The sequence below is a fragment of the Festucalex cinctus genome, chromosome 18 (assembly GCF_051991245.1).
Source record: "Festucalex cinctus isolate MCC-2025b chromosome 18, RoL_Fcin_1.0, whole genome shotgun sequence".
NCBI classification, from domain to species: Eukaryota; Metazoa; Chordata; class Actinopteri; order Syngnathiformes; family Syngnathidae; genus Festucalex; species Festucalex cinctus.
Window position 1 is genome coordinate 20,084,489 of NC_135428.1, and position 24,408 is coordinate 20,108,896.

The 24,408-nt window shown below is 41.4% G+C and overlaps 2 long non-coding RNA genes across 2 annotated transcripts; one reads left to right on the forward strand and one right to left on the reverse strand.

The window, feature by feature from the left end:
• Window positions 1-10,515: 10,515 nt before the first annotated feature.
• LOC144005783 (uncharacterized) lies at window positions 10,516-11,173 on the forward strand. Its single transcript, XR_013279651.1, has 2 exons — window positions 10,516-10,672; window positions 10,754-11,173. It is a non-coding gene; the product is annotated as an uncharacterized LOC144005783 (long non-coding RNA).
• A 267-nt stretch (window positions 11,174-11,440) lies between these two features.
• Window positions 11,441-12,822, reverse strand: LOC144006543 (uncharacterized). The gene is made up of 3 exons (XR_013279872.1): window positions 12,535-12,822; window positions 11,862-12,092; window positions 11,441-11,589 (listed from the first exon to the last, which is right to left on the reverse strand). It is a non-coding gene; the product is annotated as an uncharacterized LOC144006543 (long non-coding RNA).
• Between the last annotated feature and the right edge of the window lie 11,586 nt (window positions 12,823-24,408).

Below are 24,408 nucleotides of genomic sequence, written 5' to 3' on the forward strand. Positions count from 1 at the left end.
GGCGACTACGAGAAATCCGAGGCGGAAGTGACGACATGTGCAAGCGACCTATAAAAGTATAAAAAGTGAATAGAATTTGCCCCGGTCTCCCCTTTATTTCTTCTTGGTGTTTTGTGGTGTGGATGAGTTTCATGTTTAGTCTACTTATTTATGTATTTATTTATCTCTTTATTCACTACTTCTTATTTATTGACTGATGTAAAATGTATTTACTTGTACAAAAAATAAAAAAAAATAAAAAAACTTATTCGCACTTCAAAATGTTTGCTTTGTTCTTGTTTACCGTTTGTTTATGTCCAGCACTTTGTATACAGCCTGTTCTTAAAGCGCTTTATAAATAAAGTTGAGTTGAGTATACCAGATTTACCTTGATGCTGACTTCCTGTCCAGCCCGTGTAATTTCTTCAACTTCATGAAAATACGCATGCGGCATCCGGAAAAAATAGAACACTTGCAGAAACCTTCTGCATCGCCGCGTCCGTTCCGCATCGCACCGCAGCTGGTGTGATTTAACACATGGACTTGAATGTGTTCTATCCTTGCGGCGTCCATACGGCCGCCATACGGAGAACGCACTGTGTCCGTTCCAAATTGTGCGTACTCATGGACTTCTGTGGTGCCTGTTTACGCCCAATTCACACAAGATGCGGAACGGACGCGGTGCTTTTTCTGTATGACGGCCGTACGGACGGCGCAAGGATAGAACACATTCAAGTCCACGTGTTAATTCACATCAGCTGTGGAACGGACGCGGCGATGCAGAAGGTTTCCGCAACGTTCTATTTTTTCCGGATGCCGCATGCAGATTTTCATGAAGCTGAGGAAATTCCACAAGTCAGGCAGGAAGTCGGGTGTCTTGCATCAAGATAAATCCGGTATATTTCAAAATAAAACCATTTGCGAACTTTTTTTTTGGGGGGGGGGGCTCGCTGACTACGTAGCATGGCATGAGTCGGACATTTAAGACAAAAAAAAAATAAAAATCACCTCAGAATAAATTAAACATAACAAAATAACACTATTTAAATACAAAACGTACTTACCCATGGTAGAAGTCCCAGGAATAATGTCCAAAAAGCATATCGATGTGACAACAGGCAAGCGTGGCTATTATTTACAAATAGGACTCGCTCTATACACGATTGTTATCGCGTGAACTCAACTCTCCAGCGTGAACCCCCGTGATCTTGTGGTCTGGCGGGTGCAGATTTCCGCACACAGAACGCACGCGGTGTGAATTACAGTCCGTGCAGAAGCCGTACAGAAAACGCACCGCATCCTTGCCGCAGTCAGTGTGAATTGGGCGTTATGTTGGCGCATTGAAGGAGGGCACTGCTCATATAGTTACATAAAAATGGGGCTTAGTTCACATTATTGTGATATCTACAAAATACCCCAGTCTTTGCGTTGCTCGTATCATGTTGTTAGTCTGTTTACATAGATCAACAATGTTCCTGGTCTTTTGACTTTTCCTCTCTCTGTATATACAGTATATCATTACTGCACAGCCTTTTATTTGTATTCAAAATTGAAAAATAGTTAGGAGTAATTATTACTTTACCTCTACACCATTTGGCTTTGGATACAAATTAGATCCATCCATCCATCCATTTTCTTGACCGCTTATTCCTCACAAGGGTCGCGGGGGCTGCTGGCGCCTGGCTCTGGGCAGTAGGCGGGGGACACCCTGGACTGGTTGCCAGCCAATCACAGGGCACACAGAGACGAACAACCATCCACACTCACATGCACACCTAGGGACAATTCGGAGCGCCCAATTAACCTGCCATGCATGTCTTTGGAATGTGGGAGGAGACCGGAGTACCCGGAGAAGACCCACGCGGGCACGGGGAGAACATGCAAACTCCACCCAGGAAGGTCCGAGCCTGGACTCGAACCGGAGACCTCAGAACTGGGAAGCGGATGTGCTAACCACTCGACTACCGTGCCGCCCACAAACTAGATCACCATGTTAAATAATAATAGTTAAAGAAAAAAAACTAGAGGAGACTTTACACAATTACATTCTGAGACTGACGAATCACGATGAGTCGTTGCTGGATCACTCGGCAGTTTCAGACATAAAGTCCGAACAAGACCAGGACATCCCTGCTAAAAGGACCCATTTACCGCTCCACGCTGTAAGTGGCGACACAGCTCAAGGTAGAGTAAAAAGCTTATAGTAACAAAATGCGCTCCTAGATGTGATGAAGTCATTACTTTTTTTGGCAGTATAAGCCTGATAATCAAAATTAATACACCAGTTTGCCACAGAAAATCAAGAGAGGGGCTTTATTAGCTACTGAAAACAATGAGTAATAACCATATTAGGCGATTACATGAGTGCAAGAGCCCAAGCCGTCAAAATGACTGCTCTGAGAGATCAAGTTGTTTTAGAATTTTAGTAGTGTCAGTGTTAAAGCATTGATGTTACCCTTGTTATAGTGTTTGTGCTGCTAGTACAGGTACATAAAAATACATAGTGAATTTGCATTTGTTGTTGTAGCCTTTTATTAATCAGCCAAAACGCCCCGCCCCCACCGTCTCCCCTTCCCCCACCGTGTCCATTTTCAAGCCTTTGCCGACTATTGTTAAGTGGGGTTGTCGAGCCTTTAAGACACTTTCTGGTTGCATCACATGGCAGGATTCCAGAGAACAAAAGGACCAGCTGTAGTCTGCCCTTGAGAAGCTTCAATCTGATCACCATTATATTTAGTAGATCAACACAATCATTTTAAAGCAGTTATTCCTGTTAAAAGTATTTTGTAAATACTTGTGTGTAATGTTTGGGGTCCTAAGTATAATTTGTTTGTGCTGATTTCCCCTCCTTTTTTAGCGACATGGTGGTAAGACAATGATAAACATAGAAGACATGCACAAAATAACTCTGGGATTATGTCGAATTGATCGTAAGATCAAAGACAATATTTCGTTATTGTTAGAATTCTATTCAGCACAGCACCATCACCTATAAGAATCGTACTCCACTGGTCAATGTAAAATAAGAGTTTTGATTTTCAATTCTTTATAAGCTTGCTATGGCTAAACAGTAGCTGTTTTGTTGTAAATTAGCGTGGTGAGTTTATTGCCTAATGTCTCCTATGAACGTTAGAAGACCGATTGTTTCAGGAAAATAATCATGTATTGTTTTCAAAGTATCATTAGGTGTGTTTCCATACTTTGTACTACTGTATAGCCGGGAAGCAAGCCTCCATTTGAGCTAGATAAAGTTAACCCTGCCACAGCGCCTCATAATAGACACCTAAAAATACTGCTAAGTACATTTCACATCAGTTGTCGCACTTGACAGATCATTTTGATGCCTTCCTAAAAATAATTACCAGTCGGGTTTTTTTCTTCTTCAGATTTTTCAGGAAAAACAAAGAATTGAACCATTCGCATTATGAGGAGATGATTTAGTCAAAAAAAGTTGTTGTTTTTTTATTTCAAAAACAAAAAATGACTTTGGTACGGTAATTAATTTAAAGTTCAACATTTTAAATATAGCGCAGCCAGGAATAAATTAATTATAGCATAACCCGACTGTCCATGATCCGCTTGGGATGAAAAGATGTTGCACTTGCCGGTTTTCCTGAATTGATTGCGCAGGCGAATGCATCCAGTTTGCAGAAAGTGCTTTTACTGAGCACCAAGATTTTCTGCATACTCTGGGAACGCAAAACCACGAGGGAGTTAACCCCTTCGAACCCATAGATGATTGCAGTGGACATGACATATTTGTGTGTCTAAACCAATAAAAACGCATAATTTTTTGATGAATTCTACGCTAACCAATCTCAATTGCAAGTTGATTTGCATGGTGTTTCATATAAGCTTGGTAAGTTTACAGCCATACTATCCTGGCGTCCACTATACCAAATAAAAACATGAGAACCCCCCCCCCCCCCCCCCCCCCCCCCCCCCCCCCCCACACACACACACACACACACTAAAATTAATAAATAAATAAAAATGAAAACAAATCCATGTTGTTCTTATGTGGGAAAAGTCAAAATAAGTAAAAAATAAAATAAAATCTTTCCAGCAGAAAAAATGTGGGTCTGAACGGGTTAAAGCTGCTCCATGGAAGAAATTGAATTTCGTATCGCTACTGCCACGTGTGGCCAAAAAAATAAAACAGTTTTTACAGGCAGTAAACCGTTTACATTGTGAGGAATATTTGACACAGTATCTGGAAACCGTGGCCTGCTTGCACAGTCATCGGACGGTTACGAGACTCCCGCTGGAGGCAGTGATAGTCAATAAACCTTGAGCCGGGCACAAAGCACCTTCCCGGGCCACTAAGAAGTGGGGGCCGCGGGGGGAACTTGGAACATTTTGAGCTCCAGAGTTAGAAGGGGAGCGTGCGTAAAAGCAGGCTGGGCATCTCTTCGGGCTTAGCCTCGGCTGACAAAATTGGTGGGTTCATCAATCACTTTCTTTTCTTTCTAAAAAATAAAATAAAAATAAAGTGCTTTTGAAGCATCATAATTATGATCAGGCTGGTGATTTTTTTTAAATGTTTGTTTTTAAATTATTATGAAGATTGGAACTTATTTTAATTACCATGTAAGTTTAATTAATCATTTGCATTTAAATGTTTTGAAATGCACATTCAACAGTATCGTTCCCACTTTCATGGCTGACTGCGGAAACAATAAAAATGGGAGATAGGATACAGCATGGTTCAATTTGGAAGTTCCTCTTTTGTCTCTTCTGGTTAAACAGCTGCCATAGCTGTCCTGGTGTGCGTCAGTTGAACAGATAGCTTGAAGGCATGGGGCAGCGAGTGTCTTGCTGGGCGGGGCCCTTAATAGGCAGCTGTATTCACTTCTTTTGGATTAGCTGAGCTCTTTACGGAACTCTTGAACACTGGACTTAAGCCTCAGTGAAAAGATATTATTCACTCTGAGTGAATGTAAAACAATTGTAGCTCTTTTTACTACTACAAATTTTAAAAGTATGTATTTATTTTTTAAACTTGAATATACAGTGCCGGATTTTTTATTTTTATTTGTTTCAACTGATTCAACTGATCTTTATACTGATGCTGCATTTGGTTATGGTTTGTTTTTATTAGTGTTGTTCCGATACCATTTTTTGCACACCGATACCGATACCCACCTTTGCAGTATCGGCCGATACCGATACCATGCCGATACTTAAGGGTTTTTTTTCCTCAACATGAAAAAGCTGTCCTGCTATTGGTTCAGGGCATTCAAGGGCCAATAGGATATCTTAGATCGGCATGTAGTGAACACGTCACATATCAGTGAATGTCGTGCACCAGCAAGACACAAAATGCTGCATCCAAAATCCTATATTACCGTCGAAATTAATGGTATCAGCATGTTACTTGTGAGTAGTCACCGATACGATACCACGGTTTTAATGCAGTATCGGAACCTCTGCGATACCAGTATCGGTATCGGAACAACACTAGTTTTTTTTTCTTGTTTATATTATGATGGTTGATGTGGCATCAGTGAAAATGAAAAGATGAAAAATGCAGCTAAATAAAAAAAAGACATGCAATTTTAGCACATAATGGGAAAAAATCAGTACCAGACTAAATTATTTTGCATAGCTGAAAGAACCTGTTGACATCTGGCAGAAAGAGATGCGGATTTAGAGGGGCACGGTATAAAGGGGGGAAATATATATATTGATCTGTCCTTCTGCAAGTTTCCTCCCTCGTTCTATTGCCACAGTTGACCCCTGTGCCCTTTCCTTCTCTTCATTTGTTATGCCTGCTGTTTACGTGCCCTCCGTCCTCCCAACTCCTCCTTTCATCTCCCATCTGCTGCAGAGAAGCTGCTGCAGGACTGTCTGGGTTAGGGACGAGGAAAGGTGGGACTGAGGCGTGGGGGAGGCCCTGTATCACAAGATTAATTATACATCTGCTGCTTATAGTCAAACAGTTCACTTCCACAACCCACTGTTTAATTAGGAAGAGGCGGTAACTCCGATATACTGCCATACAAGCATTTGTTAGCACTGTCAATAAGAAAAAACAAACAGTATGATATAAATATTTAAATTTAAACAATTATATTCTAACAAGATAAAAAAACATTTACGGTATTATACAGGTAAAATACAATTTTCTTTCATTATTTTTAATTAGGTCCATTTCATTACTACTTTTCGTTACTCTTTGTCTGAAAGAAATGATGGCTTACTACCTATTTTATCAGCATGCATACAGCGTGCAACATACACTTTTTGATGCTTTTACAGCAGGGTATACCAATATTTGGGTCAAATTTGAGCATTTCTCTCTCTACTGATTTGGTGTGGGTTGTGTTAAGTGATTTTTGCTGTCCACTGTTCTTGAAAAATGATCGCTATACAAGAAAAAGCAAGATTTTTATTTTTTTTTTAACTGTAGAGTTGCCTATAAATTATTCAATCGATTAATCGATTAATAACCACGCCCCCCCCCCCCCCCCCCCCAAAAAAAAAACCCCACACCATTTGTTTTCTTTCAAAAACATTTTTTTTTAACCTGAGTTGAATTTAGTGGCTACAAATACTCATTGTTCCTTATCTTCTGCACAGATATTCACATATTACACAAACAACAACAAAATTAGCCTATGCTAAACAATTAACAATCGCGATTAGCATTAGGCCTGATTAAACTCGAATCTCTTACTTATTGTACTTTTCCTGAAAATCACTTCATAGTCCAACTTATTGAAAAATCCAGTTTCATCACAACTTCCAGGTGCCACAAATACGTTTTTTGAATTTATTAAAAATAGCTTCAACACATGCATTTTTGTGTTGACCAATATTTGTGGTCGACCCAACCAACTTGGTCGACTTTTATTCACAGCCCTAAAGTCAACCAGTGTTGGGCAAGTTACTTTAAAAATTTAATTAGTTATAGTTACAAATTACTTCTTTAAAAAAGTAATTGCATTAGTAACTCCCTTACTGCTTTCTGAAAGTAATTAGTTATTCAGCTAAGTAATTGTGTGTGTGTGTGTTTTTTTTTTTTAAAATAATGTTCTATCTCTAGTGTAAAGAATGTTTGTAATAATGAAGAATAAAAATAATATATTTTAGAACATCTATCTATTGGAACTCCAAAGATTGCAACTTGCCACCAGTGTTGCCGGTAACGCGTTACTAACGCGTTACTCAAAAAAGTTGCGTTCTAAAGTAACTAATAGTCTAACGCGTTACTTTATTCTACAAAGTAGTCTGATTAAAGTTACTGTCCAGAGAATCAATGCGTTACTCCACATTTTCATGAAGAAGGCAAACTATCTCACTGTTGTAACAGTCACAAACAACTACTGCTAACTACGAAGATGAGGCAGAAGTCATTGATCACCACACTGAATTCAGCCATGGTCTGGTCATGAATGGTTTGCACATTCAAAACAAAAGTGATGATACTTTTACTACTAGTTTTATTAACCAACAGGCACACAACACAACAAAAAAAGTGTGCATTATGGACCATAAAAGTGGTAAAAAAAATAATTTATTTCCATCCTCAACTGGTCCGTGAAGCATTATGGGATGAGGTCGTCTCCGCCCTCTCGCCAGGGGGAGTGACGTCAGACAAGTTACGTTTTCAGTAGGGGTGGAACAAAAAAACGATTCGACCGAACCATCGTTCGTCAAGGGGAGCTAAACGACCGTATCGGTTGCGAGTGAGGCTTTATGGTTTTCATAACAATAGCAAGAGTTCTGCGCCGTGCTCTACTTGTTTTGTTTACATTTCAGTAGCATCACCATTCAAGCGACTTCCGTGTTTCCGTGCTCGCGACACGGCGCGCGCGCGCGCAACGAGTGACAACATACAAATGGAGACAGTTAGCAGAAGCCGGTGCCGTACATCTCGGTATTTCCCATGGCTATCGAGTCCTCTCGGTGCACTTGTATGTCTCGGGCCGGCGTTGGTACTGCGCGCGAGCCAAAAAGAATAACTCCCGTGACGATCCAATGCATGGATTCAAACGAAACAGGTATGTCCCACAGCCAACACACCAGCTAAGCTAAAAGCACACTGCAAGTATCTCATTTCTCAGTTTGTGGCTCCCTGTCAATGTCTACAACTAGCATGAGCAGCAGATAGGAGAACTGAGACGTGCCCGCGATTACGACAGCCCAAAAAACAAAATATAAACAGTAGTGATTCTGTGGTCATCATCGTGTCTCAGATTAAAAAAACAAAAAAAGATGTCATACATTAACCAAAAATGAAAGTGATGACAAAAGAAAAAAAAATTGTTAAATACAAAAATTGTTGATTAAAAAGGGAAATGAACTTTTGGAAATATTTTTGCATATATTAAGTGGTTAAAATGTGTTTGATAGATTTATTGTTCCATAAGGTGGCTTCATATTTCTTTTGGCTGGACGGTAGGTTTATTTCATGTCTTAAATTTATGTTTCTGAAATACTTCACAATGTGCAAATATTCTGTTTAATTGTGTTGGTGTCTGTCTAAAGGTTAAATATTTATATTTAACATTAAATTATCAACCTTTTGTTTTCCTGATCCTTATTTTGAAGAGAAAAAACAAACAAACCAAAAAACAATTATAACTGTCAATAACTACTAATAAATATTTAAACTGATACATGTGTACACACTGGAATAGCGGAACAAACAAACAATAGAGGAATTTAGGGGATTTTCATTTTCAACCTGGATAGATTTTTATTTTTTGTTTTATAAAAAGTATTTACGTTACAAGAAGTCAAGAGAGACTGCCTATTTTGTTTTTCATAAAAAAAAACCTTTATTTTCATGTTAAAAATGCACTTTCAATAAAGTATTTGGAACTCCGTTTCTACTGCATTATTTTTATGTTGAGATGGTGTCATCGGCAGCTGCTGAAAGTAACTAAAAAAGTAACTTTTAATCTAACTTAGTTACTTTTAAAATCAAGTAATCAGTAACGCAATTTAGTTACTTTTAAAACCAAGTAATCAGTAAAGTAACTAAGTTACTTTTTCAAGGTAACTGTGGCAACACTGCTTGCCACATGCATAGAAGTAAAAATGTATATTAAAAAAAATACAAAATAAATACATATTGAACATAACATTCACACACTTTACTGTAATGCAAAACTATGAAACCCAAATGTAAACTTAAATGTAAAAAGAAGAAGGGAAATCTGATAACCACTAAACTCCACTCGTTGTCTAAGAAGTTAGCAAAACTCTTTCGGCATGGAGGGGTATCCCCTCCTCCTCCCTGTATTGGAATTTTAGCCAGAAGAGCTCTAAATGACTCGGACTCCACATTGGACAGGGGGAGCATGTTTTCAACAACAAACCTTGTGGTTTAAATGGTGAGTTCAGCCTTAATCACCAGCTGCTACTGCTGAACAGCAATTTAAATCAGCGAGGAGTAGTGTCTGTACGTCCAGATATAAAACGCTACCTTTGCATTCCCCAGGCTCTCTGTCGCCATCCGAGCGTGCGGCACACATTAAGCTGGGGCCCCCGCCCACACAACTTGTTAGCCAATCATAGTACACAAGCAGCGTCACCCCTTCAGTCCCCTCCCCCACCCCCACTGATGTGGAGCTGTCTGTCAGCTGGGTGAAAGCTTGACACCGCGGCGCTTCCTAAAACCAAATTTTTGTAATGCGGCACTTTACATGATCAGTAACGCTAACGGCGTTGTAACGATAGGAACAGTAATTAATTTGATTGCTCCGTTAGTGAAAAAGCAACGCAGTTTCTAACACCGTTATATTTAAACCCTGTTATTTCCAACACTGAAGTCAACTACTGAGCATTAAATTCCCTGCAGCATAGATAGGCCAAGCAATGTAGCATGATCCCCTGCAGCCAATAGGTCGCTTGCACATCGTAATGCATCATGGGAGTTTTTCCTTCGGGCGCCATATTGGGTGTCCGCCGGTTCACAAGGTACACTCGCGAGTTACACGGTAAGCTTATCAACCTGATGTAATTTTCGCAGTATTTTCACGATTTACCGGAAGATCAAAAACAACGATACAGGCAGAAGGTGTCTCTGTGTGGCGGGATTGATCCTAATTACGTCCTGACCAAGGGTGATTTTTTTTTTTTGACGGAGAAAGCTTGCTGGCCAAATGTGACATCTCTGGACATCTTTCCCTACCTCGTGTTGACAACATGCTCCATAACACGCCAACAAATCCCTGGAGGCTTACAATTATTTTGTAAGCGGGTGGATACAGAGTGTAAACTTTAACATCGCATCAATAGAAACTGTTGCTGTTGCACGTAAGTAAACCACATGGTGTTGGTAATTCAGGCTTCCTGTTATTGTGTTTACATGCACAGCTAGGTTTACCTGATGTGGTTTTTCTAACAATTTTATAACAGGCAAATATGGCAGAGCGTATAAGAATAAAATAACTATGCACAGCCTCCCCGTGGCTTAATTAAATTTAATGCTACCCTTTCACTAGTTACATGTTACTTAGTCAACTTATTCTAAATGGTTAAGGTTAACCACTCTCAGAGGACGTATTTTTAGTTTCAGTTTCCAGTACAATAAAACGTGTTCATGGTAACTACTGAGCATACTGACAGCTTTTCTTATGATCTCACGGTTAAGGAGGCTGTCACAACACCCAATTTCTGTCTGGTGCCAGATGGCAACAATTCCCATCACTTGTCACGACAACACCAATAGTATTACCAGGTATGTATGGCTTTACTTTTTGTAGTTTCTTATTTAATTCTATGTTTCATATTTTCATTACAATGTTTGTAATATTTTCAGATTCAGGCACAGATGAGTTTAACTGGACGGACTTCTGCGACTTTGTGGTTTGGACAAAGTGTGATTGAGCGAGTCCACCCAGATCGCTCGTTTTGGCCAGTTGGAAAAGCCAGAGTTTTTTTTCCCAAAATCCCCTCCTTACCTGAACTGCTCGGGAGAGCATTTACTAGATCAGCAGTGGACTTCCAGTGTTCCTGCTCAGCCGCTGTCACCTACCACTTGCTCATGTACTTCAAAGATGCGGAATAAAGTAGTTTTTTGTGCTGCAGCAGATTGTAAAATCAAATGATATCACTTGAAGTGTGCCAATCTAGACTGCCAAAAGGACAGTGGTTTTGTGACAAGTGTGAAACAAGGATTATTGGGAAAACTGTAACACAGTACTGGTACTTGTCTTACATTAAACAAATTTAAAAGAGAGCAACTTTTTCCTCTGTACATAGCATAATGAAAGTCATTGCGTACCCCATCAACATTACATCATACCGTCATCTCAGGATGGTAGGCACCTGTGCTAAAATAAACTACATTAATTAACAGTTCAATTTTTAACCCTGAAATTACTACATTAATCATTATTCACTTCATTTTTTGTGCTTTTAGAAATAATAGAGATTTATGCCATTACTTTAAGAGGGACCATATTGCACATTGAGTCAAATCCTGTCATTTGTCTTATGTATAGCTTTGTAAACAAACCCAACAATAGAATTTGTATAAACGATGCCTTTATTAGCGCCAAACAAACAGTCGCATGTTGTCCTCCTCCAATGCTTTGATGCTCGCCTTCGTTTCCATCATGTCATTGGCAATCAAGTCGGTGTGGCATGAGATCCCTAAAGAAAAAAATAAAGAAAAAAATCACAAAAAAATACGGTACCAGTAATAGGTTTAATATAGTAAAGTAGTATAGTTTTTTTGTCAGTGTAAAAGAAATGTACACATTTTGTTGCATTTTTTAATGTATGAACATTGCTACAGGCAAATACTTATTTCTATAAACATTTCCAAATGTCTCTAAAATCTAAGGTGCGTGTACACACACAAACAAACACATACATTCACTCATGCATACAATATATCATGTAATGAATTCTGAGTGGCATACCAGAGTCAATGATGTCAGCAGTACTTGAGGGTACAGGTTACTGGAGCCATCTGGCTGCATAACTGCAACAATCTCTGCCACTTCGAGTCGTCTTTTCTTTGCTTGTCTCTCCTGTGCACGTTCATATCTTGGCACCGACTGGGCTGAGACATAGATGTTGTAACTTGGGACCCAACTTTAATGTTGGAGCCCAGTCGGGATGATTGGACAGAAAAACGGGCGCAGGGCGACCTGTTAAAATAAACAAATATATAAACAAATAAAAGATGGAAAGACTGGTTATTTTACCGCAGTAGGGTGGCCGTGAATAAGTTCTTTAGCATGATGTGTAGGCTACCGCGGGTCTGTTTTCTTGCATCACCCCCGGGGGTCTGTTTTCTTGCATCAGCCCCTTCTGTCTCTTTTTTTTTTCCAAGTTTACATTTTGCCACCAAAAAACATGTTATCGGCATTAAAAGCCCAAGACTAATCAATCCAATTTCAGCAGTAAACACTTTGCACTGGCACTACTTGGGTGAAAATGTTCGATGTTAGCTTTCGGCTAACGTCCGCTAGCCAGCTTGTACTACCGAACTTGCTTGCTCATGAATCCAAAACATAAGCAACTTGCACATATATGGGCGGTCGAAACGTTATTAATCCTCATGCATTAAATAAAGGTAAACAAGCGTACCGCTCACAAAGTGATCGCTGCACACACGAGCCCAAAGTAACGACTTCCCTCCGGAGTCCGCACTCCTCTGTCTCCAGGCCCTGGTTCCTAATTATTTTCGGAATTCGGAAAAAAGACCGACCATTTTCCCCCTTGGCTTTGTTCGAACAGCCAACGATGCAGCAACAATGTACAATTTTAAACGCAGAAAACAAACGTGATAGATACGTGTTAGACCGAATCGCTACGTAAATGGAGGCCACCCAGCATGGCGACTACGAGAAATCCGAGGCGGAAGTGACGACATGTGCAAGCGACCTATAATGGCCAAGCAGGTCGTATCATCATCAATCATTTGCCGAACCTCTCAGACTGACTCATCAAACCACTGGGGTTCGATTGAAACCAGGTTAAGAACCACTGTTCTATGTTTTCCAGACAGCCTCCGTTGCCAATTAATCTTGATGTGCCTGCATTCATTTGCATTTTACACGTGGTGCTTGTGTCATAAGTCTGGATAGGAGAATCTGCTAAATGAAGTATAGGAAGGAGTTTCAAAAAGGACTTACAACATCGATGGGAGGTGCATGCGTGCGTGTGTGTGTGTGGCGGGGATTCCGATAGAGATGTCACAATAATGGCAATACACATCTGTTAAAAAAGTCAGGTTGATTTCCATTTGTGCAGTTCTAGCACCCTCTAGTGGCTAGTTTATTAGTGCAATGTAATTTTCATTAGGGATGTTTTGGCCTTCCATGTTTAAAATCTAGGCTAATTGTCAGATGAAGGGGAACCTAATTTGCTCGTGAAGCGATCAATGTGTGCTTGCATTACCAAGTAAGTGCCTCAATATTGTTATTAGAGATTGTAGATGGTTTATATGCACTGCTGTAATGCACAAAAGCACAATATTGTGCTTTTTTTAAAGTATGAGCTCTCTCTCTTTTTTTTTAACAATATTGTGATCTTTTTTAAATATCGCCAATACCCCCACAATATCGTGAAAATTATCGTATCGTGACCTTCATATCGTGATAATATTGTATCGTGATGTTTGTATATCGTTACATCCCTAGATTCTGACTCAGATTTTACACACTGGTTTAGATTTTAAAAATCGATAATCAGTATATGTAAATCCCATTATATTCATTCACAATTGTGGTTTAAAAAAAAAAAAAAAAAAGCATGTTATTAACTAATTCAAAACCAAACACGTATAAACACATTTTTAATACTTTTTTCCTTCACTCCCAAAACCGTATATATATATATATATATATATATATATATATATATATATATATATATATATATATATATATATATATATATATATATATATATATATATATATATATATATTCTTTATGAAAGAAGAGAATCCAATCTTTCTTTTGGTAGGTTCCATGTTTTTATAGCAATATAACACAATATACGGTCAACGTGTTGGACATGTTCAAATTCTGCCACTTTGTTGGTCTAGCCAGATGTTCTGCTAAGACTTTGAAGCAGAGCTAACGCAAAACGCGAATTAAATGGTGCAATACTTGCTCACAACATGTAGCAAATGTCGCTATTGTAGTGAGGAGTAACGGGAGTCGGAGGCGGAGTGTTGAAGCACGGAGCCAACGTTCTGTGGGTGAATTATGTTCCCATCACTACACTATAGAGAAATGCGTAACGTACAGTGTTTCCCTGTATTTTGTCTTCATTGATATGCCACACAATACACGTCCGAGACATTTGGTGGCCCCCATTGACTCCTCATAAATCTGTTCAGTAGGGTTTTGTGGGCCTCTTGCATTTTTGTTCCTATCACTGGTTAATCATCTTGAGATACACCAATCAACCAAATTAAATGCATACATATGAGGCTGGCTCCATACGCACACACAACCTAACCCATGAGCACACCAACTATTGTCTCAATATCAGACAGTCAGCGAGGGCTGTGTGGCAGCGGCCACAGCAGGCTGACTTTTCCCTGGAGAGCCTGCGTGGGTCAGGTTTGCTGCAACTCCCCCGTATCTTTCACGTGTCCTTCGGGAGAAGGTTTTCAAGCTGCTCTCGGTGAGCCGTAGAAGAGGCAGATGCTGGCCTCTCTAATGGGAGGTCCGTGAGGGGACGACATGACTCCTCTCTGGTTCCCATGCCCCCGTGGCACACTCATGTCACACTCCTTGCAAGTAATACATATGACAACAGAGCGGCTGCATTGTCCATCTGCTCAGCTGACACAAAGACACACACACACACACACACACACACGCCCGCACCCCCCCCCCACACACACACACACGCCCCCCCACACACACCCACGCCAGATCTATGCATCAGGCACTGTGGATCAATAAAGCACCCACTGTGGATCGTAGAGCCTTCAATGATACATGTTGTACTGTCCGACGAAAAGTATATTGTGGTGGTTGTTTTTGTCTTCTGCTTTCAAATAATCTAAAATGTAGTTGTCACTGTTTCACCAAGCCACTTGCTGATGGTTTTGTAAATTGAAAGGTCTTTTGTCTTGTCCATGGTGATATAGAAATTGGAAGGTAAAGAATTAAAGTGTTGGTGTCAAGTTTTCGTCGATGTTGTGGACCCAAACGCATTAGTGCTGTCAAAGTTCAAGCGTTAACTAATTAAGTAATCAGAATAATCATGTATTTTTTTATTTTGAAAAAAAAAATAATAATAATAAAAAAAATAATCATGTCTTAACGCAGATTAATCACACTATTAATTTTGACCACAGCTGATCCTTTAGCTTGGCAGCGGATGGTTAAGTTATAGGTAGCACAGTTTGTGTTTGAGCAATAAACATAACTACATGCATTAAAGTGAAGCATTTAAGAAGTGTTGTCATAAGTTCAGGTCAAACTACGGTATACGTACATATGTGACTTGTACAGCTCATAGGCATTTAGTATAAGGCCTGTGGGGGGTTAGTGCCGGGGTGGTTGCTATTTTTTAACAAGTTAAAAATAAATAAATAAGTGTATTGTATGTGTTGCTTTGAAGCCCCCCTTTTTCTTTTTATCGCTCAGTTCCTTAGACCCCAATATTAATTTGGCAGAGGCATTCTTTGTTGAATTACAGTTATAATTTTTTAATTATATATTTATATATATATATATATATATATATATATATATATATATATATATATATATATATATATATATATATATATATATATATATATATATATATATATATATATATATACATACATACATACATACATACATACATACATATGGGCGGCACGGTCGTCGAGTGGTTAGCACGTCTGCCTCCCAGTTCTGAGGACTCCGGTTCGGGTCCAGGCTCCGGCCTTCCTGGGTTGAGTTTGCATGTTCTCCCCGTGCCCGCGTGGGTCTTCTCCGGGTACTCCGGTCTCCTCCCACATTCCAAAGATATGCATGGCAGGTTAATTGGGTGCTCTGAATTGTCCCTAGGTGTGCTTGTGAGTGTGGATGGTTGTTTGTCTCTGTGTGCCCTGCAATTGGCTGGCAACCAGTCCAGGGTGTCCCCTGCCTACTGCCCAGGGCCAGCAGAGATAGGCGCCAGCACCCCCTGCGACCCTTGTGAGGAATAAGCGGTCAAGAAAATGGATGGATGGATGGATATATATATATATATATATATATATATATATATATATATATATATATATATATATATATATATATATATATATATATATATATATATATATATATATATATACACACCAGTTTCCTCCTGTAAACATCATTAAGTATATAATTTATAAATTATTTAATGTAATTATAAATGTATTCAAAACAATGTATCAATACACTTCATGGGTTCAGGATGTGGTTCGACTTTTGCAGTTTCGCACAGCATATAAAGTGCAATGCTTCTCTGTAAAAGTTGTGTGTCAGTGGATGTTTTGAGCTTACCAAATTTGCCCGTAAATTTGCCCTTTTGTCATGGAGGCTGCTAAAAAGAAAAAGAAAAGAAAACAGAATGTTATCCCCTGTTTGGCAACCTAATGGAATGACGTATTACTTTTAAAATTTTGAAGAATTCAGTTATAAATGATATGTATGTTAACTCATAATGATTTGTATGCTAATCAATCAGTAATGTTTTGAAAATGTATTCTGTGTTACACACACTACCATCACTAAGTTTTGTCAAGGAACATTCTACCCCTCATAATTTATCACCTATCATCCAAGTTTAGAAAACACTGTCTATGTGTGTTTCCAGGAAACCTTGGCGGGAGCTGTGCTGATGGACCGTATCTGGAAGGTGAACGTGACAACTGGTCTGCGACTGAACTCCAATACACACATTTGACTAATTCTATAAATCAGGGGTGTCAAACTCACATTAGCTCAAGGGCCACTTGGAGGAAAATATATTACCAAGTGGGCCGGATTGGTAAAATCATGGCATAAAACAATTGGCATCAATTATACGTAGATTTTCGCTATTTGTGGGCCAGCCCTACATTACAGAGCTCAACTGTATTGTTACAAAAAAAATATCACAAATACAAATGGAACGCGGCAACACTTTGCCTGTATGAGTTCCGGACATGTTGCAGCTTCCTGTTTTGCATACATATTGTTCCCAGAATGCATTGTGTGGCGAGGCTAATGAAGTTATAAGTACGTTAGTCCTTCTCATATATGTTTGTTACCAGTAATTGAATTTTTGTCATATTTAACACGTTTATGTTGGTCTATGATTTTACTTTTATTTTATAAACAAACCATAACTTTAGGGGTGGGGGTGGCTGGGTGGGGTACAATAATCTATCTATCTATGGCAATTGCATGTACAAGTTGCATTGCTCATTTGAGGATTGCTTGTAAAATTTTAAATTTATATGTTTTGATTTTGGCCAGGTGATGAATTGGTCCAGCTACTAATTTTTATTTTTATTTTTACTTTTAGAAAATCATCTCGCGGGCCGGATTAAACACCTTTGTGGGCCTGATCCGGCCCACGGGCCATGTGTTTGATACTACGGCTATAAATATTACGGGCTATTATTGTATGACTTTCGCCTCTTCTCTTGGTGATCTGCACTCAGATTGGCCGTTCGCGAAAGAACAAGCCTGGATCCGTTATTGTACTATTCCTGAATTCCTGAGAAACAAAATAATAATCACTAAAATGAATTTGATCTTCTTGTCATTTTTGATTGGTTGCTTTCCATTTTGAAGAACAAACGAACACGCATGGTAATAAGGTCAAGGCTTGGTTTGTTTATTGAGGGCATTGGCCCTTTAATTATACAATTGCTAATTTTAAATAATAAGTAATTTCATTGGCCATTTGCATAAAACCCAACCTCAAAAATTATTTGAATTATTATTATTTTATTTCCTACAAGATTACTCATTTTTATAATGACATTACCCACACAATATTCATGAAATGAATAACTGCATGTGTAACACACAAAGACAAATATGTTACTTTAACAAACATTACTCTTTTTTTCACAAACGTAGAGTTCAGCATGTAGTAATAATAATAATAATAATAAGTAATAATACACAAAACAAATACAATATTACTCAAATTACACATAAATAAATACAATTGGCAACTAAAGCATGTGTAATTGTTTCTAAACCAACACTGCTACAAGACAGGCAAAGTAGTTCAAATTACAGTTTTAATTTCGGCCACCAGGGGGGTTTGTGTGCAGTGTGCGCATGAAGCCTCACGACTAGAACCTTTTTGTGAACCAATTTGATGTAACGCTTCGAGCATTTAAAAAGCGTCATCTGCCAATCACTAAAATAAAGTCCAAAGCAACAAGGGTCAAAGTCCAATCAAACAATACTAAAACTTGGCAAGGTGCTTGAGATGAGACACAAACATCAACGAGAAATGACATGGACCTTAAACCGACAAGAACTCAAAGAAAACTGGGACCTTAATACTAGTGTTGTTCCGATAAAAAATTTTGTCCCCGGATACCGATTCCGATACCCAGCTTTGCACTATCGGCCAATACCGATACCATACCGATACCTAAGGTTTTTTTTCCCTCAACATGAAAAAGCTGTCCTGCCATTGGTTCGGAGCATTCAAGGGCCAATAGGATGTCTTACTTCACATGCAGTGAACATATCACATATCAGTGACTGTCATGCATGAACAAGACAAGATGCTGCCTCCAAAATCCTATATTAGCTTTGGAATTAATGGTATCGGCATGTTACTTGTGAGTACTCACCGATACCGATACCACTGTTTTAATGCAGTATCGGAACCTCTGCCGATACCAGTATCGGTATCGGAACAACACTACTTAACACACACACTTTGGGAGACATCGAGAGACACCTGGACAAGACACACGTGGCTGAGGGAGCTGATTGGATGACCATGACCAAAGGCCTGGGATGACAAGCACGGGTGCACAGACATGATCGAACTTGACAAGAAACACATACCGTACCTATAACAAGCCAAACAAAACACAGCTTATGACAACTGGTAACTGGTCGATTGTGCACCAGACAATCAAAATACCGAACTTAATGAATATTGTCAATTTTTCAGATTCTTCAGGAAACAAAAAAAAAATAACCATTTGCATCAGGAGATGATTTAAGTATTTATTTATTTAATTTTTGCAAAAAAATGTCTTGGGCAATTATTTTCAAAGGGTGTATGTATATTCTCTATTACTATAATCAATAAATAACCCTAACATTGGCCATTTCGTTTTAAGGGATAAAACTTGCAAATTCAGTAGTGGATCAAATGATTATTTGCTCCACTTCAAATGTTCACTATCAATTTACTCTATAGAACTCGAGACTTTTTGTAGGATAATAAATGGGATATTGCCTCATCTCAACCCAAATGCACCACGATTTAATGGACCTGAAACCAATGGACTCTGGATTTAACAGAAAGAAAATGGTGTCCAGCCCACTTAAGCCGCTCCTTCTTCAATCATAGTCAGTGTTAGTTCCAGAATTGGCCACAACTGAGCACAGCTCCATGAAAAGGCACTGTTTCGCAATCAACACACTGGTCCCGTACTGTATAGTAGACAAGAAGTAAGGCTCACTTTCCTATGTGACGGCAATATTGACAGGGGCGACTGTCCCATCAAAGGTAATGGAAAGCATGGACGTTAGCTTAGCATCGCCATAGGCACACAGCTAAAAATAGCATGTCTTGTCTATCTATATCTTTGGCTGTTGTTGAAGTGAGTTCTCAGGCTTTTTTTTTTTTTTTGGTCAAGTCATTATCTAAGAGGTAAAACTATAGCACACTCATCGTGCCTCGAGCAACTGGTACACGCTACGCTGTGCTCCCAGCAAGGTATGTTTGGATTAACTTTCAGACCTTTAAAAACATTTTCAAGCTTTTTTTTTTTTTTTTTTTTTTTTTTTTTTTTTTTACAAATATTTTGCACTGTACTGTACTTTTAAGCCATAAAAAGTGTACAAAACTGTCACGCCGCCACCTGCGTGACAGGCCTTTATTGTCATAGTCATGTTTCCCGTTTTATTTTGAATTTCTGATTCCCTTCGCACCCCAGGTCACTTGCCCTTCCTGCAGTTCACTAATTACCGGTCCCCGCCCATGATCATGTCCACCTGCCACCAATCAACCAAGACAATAAAAGCCACCTGCATTCTCCCCTCCGTTGCCGAAGTGTCACACACAGTTAGTGCATGGAAGCGTCCCACAGTCCTCGAGTCCTTGTTCCTGTTGCCTTGTTGTTTTGCCTTGCTTTTGTGCCTTGTCTTGTTTTTGTGCCTTTTCCTCCAGTGGAGCGCCTTTTGTTACCCCTTTTGCCTTGTGCCTGTTTTTTCCTCCCTAGTGGAGCGCTTTTTGTTCTCCACCTTTTTGATTCCCCCTTTCTCCTCTCAGTGTGAGAGGAGACTGCTGCTGCCCGGCAATAAAACCTGTTGCCTCTGTGGCCTACCTTATCCTGCGTCTGGGTCCTACCTCTTCACGTCGTGACAGTACACTTCGGCCAGCATGGACCCAGCGGGAGTGTCCAAATTGGAGACCTGGCAGAGGCTTGAAGACATCGCCCGAGTCATTGCAGAGATAAAAGAGTTGATGGCTTTGGACCGTGGCGACTGGGGTGAAGGGTCGGACTGGCCTCAGAACCCCGAACCTCGTCTGCTGCAGCCTCTCGCCCCTGAACCTCGTCTGCTGCAGCCTCTCGCCCCTGAACCTCGTTTGCTGCAGCCTCTCGCTCCGGAACCTTGTCTACTGCCGCCGCAGCCCCTGGCCGCTTCGCCTGTGCCGCTGCCGCCGCAGCCCCTGGCCGCTTCGCCTGTGCCGCTGCCGCCGTAGCCCCTGGCCGCTTCGCCTGTGCCGCTGCCGCCGCAGCCCCTGGCCGCTTCGCCTGTGCCGCTGCCGCCGCAGCCCCTGGCCGCTTCGCCTGTGCCGCTGCCGCCGCAGCCCCTGGCCGCTTCGCCTGTGCCGCTGCCGCCGCAGCCCCTGGCCGCTTCGCCTGTGCCGCTGCCGCCGCAGCCCCTGGCCGCTTCGCCTGTGCCGCTGCCGCCGCAGCCCCTGGCCGCTTCGCCTGGGCCGCTGCCGCCGCAGCCCCTGGCCGCTTCGACTGGGCCGCTGCCGCCGCAGTCCCTGGCCGCTTCGCCTGGGCCGCTACTTCCTGTTCCTCGTCAGGCGGCGCATGGATTGCGGCCGCCACCTCCTGTTCCTCGTCAGGCGGCGCATGGATTGCGGTCGCCACCTCCTGTTCCTCGTCAGGCGGCGCATGGATTGCGGTCGCCACCTCCTGTTCCTCGTCAGGCGGCGCATGGATTGCGGTCGCCACCTCCTGTTCCTCGTCAGGCGGCGCATGGATTGCGGCCGCCACCTCCGGTTCCTCGACCGGCGGCGCCCAGCCAGCGGCCGCCTCCTCTTGCACCAGTTCCGGCGGCGCCCGGCCAGCGGCCGCCATCACCTGCACCAGTTCCGGCGGCGCCCGGCCAGCGGCCGCCTCCTGCTCCTCATCTGGCGGCGAACACCCCGCCGCCACCTCTGCTCCTTGTCGGGCGTCGAGGACGCCCTCCTGACTGGCCCCGCTGGGACTCTCTTGTCGGGCGTCGAGGACGCCCTCCTGAACTGCTTTTTGTCTGTACGGATGGGTGGGCCGTGTTCCCACCTCCGTGCCCCCTTCCGCCCGCCCTTGTTTTTGGACTCTTTGGGTCGGATGGCCGTCAGGAGCCGGCCATTGAGGGGGGGGTACTGTCACGCCGCCACCTGCGTGACAGGCCTTTATTGTCATAGTCATGTTTCCTGTTTTATTTTGAATTTCTGATTCCCTTCGCACCCCAGGTCACTTGCCCTTCCTGCAGTTCACTAATTACCGGTCCCCGCCCATGATCATGTCCACCTGCCACCAATCAACCAAGACAATAAAAGCCACCTGCATTCTCCCCTCCGTTGCCGAAGTGTCACACACAGTTAGTGCATGGAAGCGTCCCACAGTCCTCGAGTCCTTGTTCCTGTTGCCTTGTTGTTTTGCCTTGCTTTTGTGCCTTGTCTTGTTTTTGTGCCTTTTCCTCCAGTGGAGCGCCTTTTGTTACCCCTTTTGCCTTGTGCCTGTTTTTTCCTCCCTAGTGGAGCGCTTTTTGTTCTCCACCTTTTTGATTCCCCCTTTCTCCTCTCAGTGTGAGAGGAGACTGCTGCTGCCCGGCAATAAAACCTGTTGCCTCTGTGGCCTACCTTATCCTGCGTCTGGGTCCTACCTCTTCACGTCGTGACACAAAACATTAATTTTGTACAGTATTGGATGTTTTGTAGGGATGTAACAATATTCAAACATCACGATACAATATTATCACGATATGAAGGTCACAATACGATAATTATCACGATATTGTGGGGATGTTGGCGATACAAAAAAGGTCACAATATTGTAAAAAAAAAAAAAGGGCTCATACTAAAAAAAAAAACATATTGTGCTTCTATACATAACAGCAATGCATATAAACAAGCTACAATCTCAATGTGTGCTTGCATTCGACTCGGTTCACAAGTCATTACGTGCCCCTTCATCTGACCATTAGTGTGGATTTTAAACATAAGGGCCAAAACATGCCTTGTGAAAATTAAACTGCACTAAAAACTAGCCACCAGAGGGTGCTATAACTGCACAAATGGAAATCAATGTGACTTCTTTAACAGATGTGCTGCTTTTAATATTGTGACATGACGATGACGATATATTGTGGCAGTTTAATATCGCGTTATACGGTATTGCCGTTATCGTTACATCGTTACATCCCTAATGTTTTGCTTCAACGGACAACCCCTTCACCCATAACTCTGTTAAATCTTAGTTCCACTGTATTATGTGCCAATCACTACAGATGTTTTTCCGAGTTGAAAGTGGCTGTAACATGATGATGAAGAAAGAAGCAGACCCATTGTTGATCGGCCAGCATACTGATTCTGAACGTCCTTATTTTGCATTATTGCAGCACATAGAGGCTGATAGCTAATTGTAAAAATAAATAAATACATGAATAAATAATTTATTTAAAAAAAAATACAAGTCGAGAAAACAGACTGTGAGGAATAAAGACGTACAATGTAATAGAACACGTTAGAGTTTAGGTTGTAAATGTTGGTGAGTGTTTTGGATTGTATTTAGGTTAGCCACCCTAACACCAACATTTTGCTTCACTTGAAACATCTTCTCTTTTATTGTTCATGCTGTAAGGAAGCCTGTCTTGTTTGCAGGCACGCGTCCCACCCTTCATTAGAATATCAATAGGGCTGCCCTCATCATTCAACAATCACTACACATGCTGTCCTTGCTTATCCTCGATAGCTAGTGAAGAGCAGGGGTACAAGTTCAACCTGGACTGGTCTGCAGCAGATACCTGACCTTATAGGTTTGCGCTCACACGCAAACAATACAAATTGTTTCTACCAACTTAAACCAGCATGAACCAGCATTATATGTAAACAACTTTTGAGGCGTGTATAACTTCCACCACCTCGTGCAAACGACAGGTGGTGCAACGGCCTGCCCACCCGGGTGCTCCCTGAAAAATTGGATTTGATGTGTGCGTGTATGTGTAAGGGGGGGAGGGGTATGTGTGTGTGTGTTGGGGGTCACGCTTGGGAAAACAATAGCAGGGTTGGCGCCGCACACGACCGACCATGTGCCGTTGATTATCATACAGCTGTTCGCTTAAGAGCCATACAAAGGCAACGTGATACGCACGCGCACACGCCCCCCCCCGCCCCACCACCACCACACCACCACCACACACACACACACACACACACTGAATAGCCTCGAGTCTCACAATAGGTCGAGTCCACGGACGTGCCACCCCCACTTTTGTCTCCAACACACGCGTCAGAGCAATTATAAGGGTAAAGTGCTAAAGTGGGCGGGGGGGGGGGGGGGATGGGGGGGGGGGGGGGGTGAACCATGTGCCATCATATCTGATCTTTGTTTGGCGCCACCCCAAAATAAATAAATAAATTAATTAATTAATAAATAAAAGGTGTTACTGTTTGACTCATCTATAAATGTTATAGTTTAATTTTTGTTTCTATGCGATTTTTTTTAGGTGAATAAAAATACAGAAACACAGAAAGTATCCTATCATGTGCATTATTTATTTTTCCATATATCCATCCATCCATTATCCGAACCGCTTATCCTTACTATAGGCTACCTACCAAATCCTCACACAATGCATTAGCTTCTTATGAATATTCCAAATAAATAAAGTCCAGATGTATCGTGGTTTTTCTAAATCCCCATGAGGCAGCCCCGCCGTGCTCCCTTGAGGTCTGCACTACTGGCTCCACCTCTTACGTGACGCTCGCCCCGCGGAGTATAAAACCAATCTTGACACGGCAGAACCCCAAAACAAAGTAGAGTGCCAAGTGTAA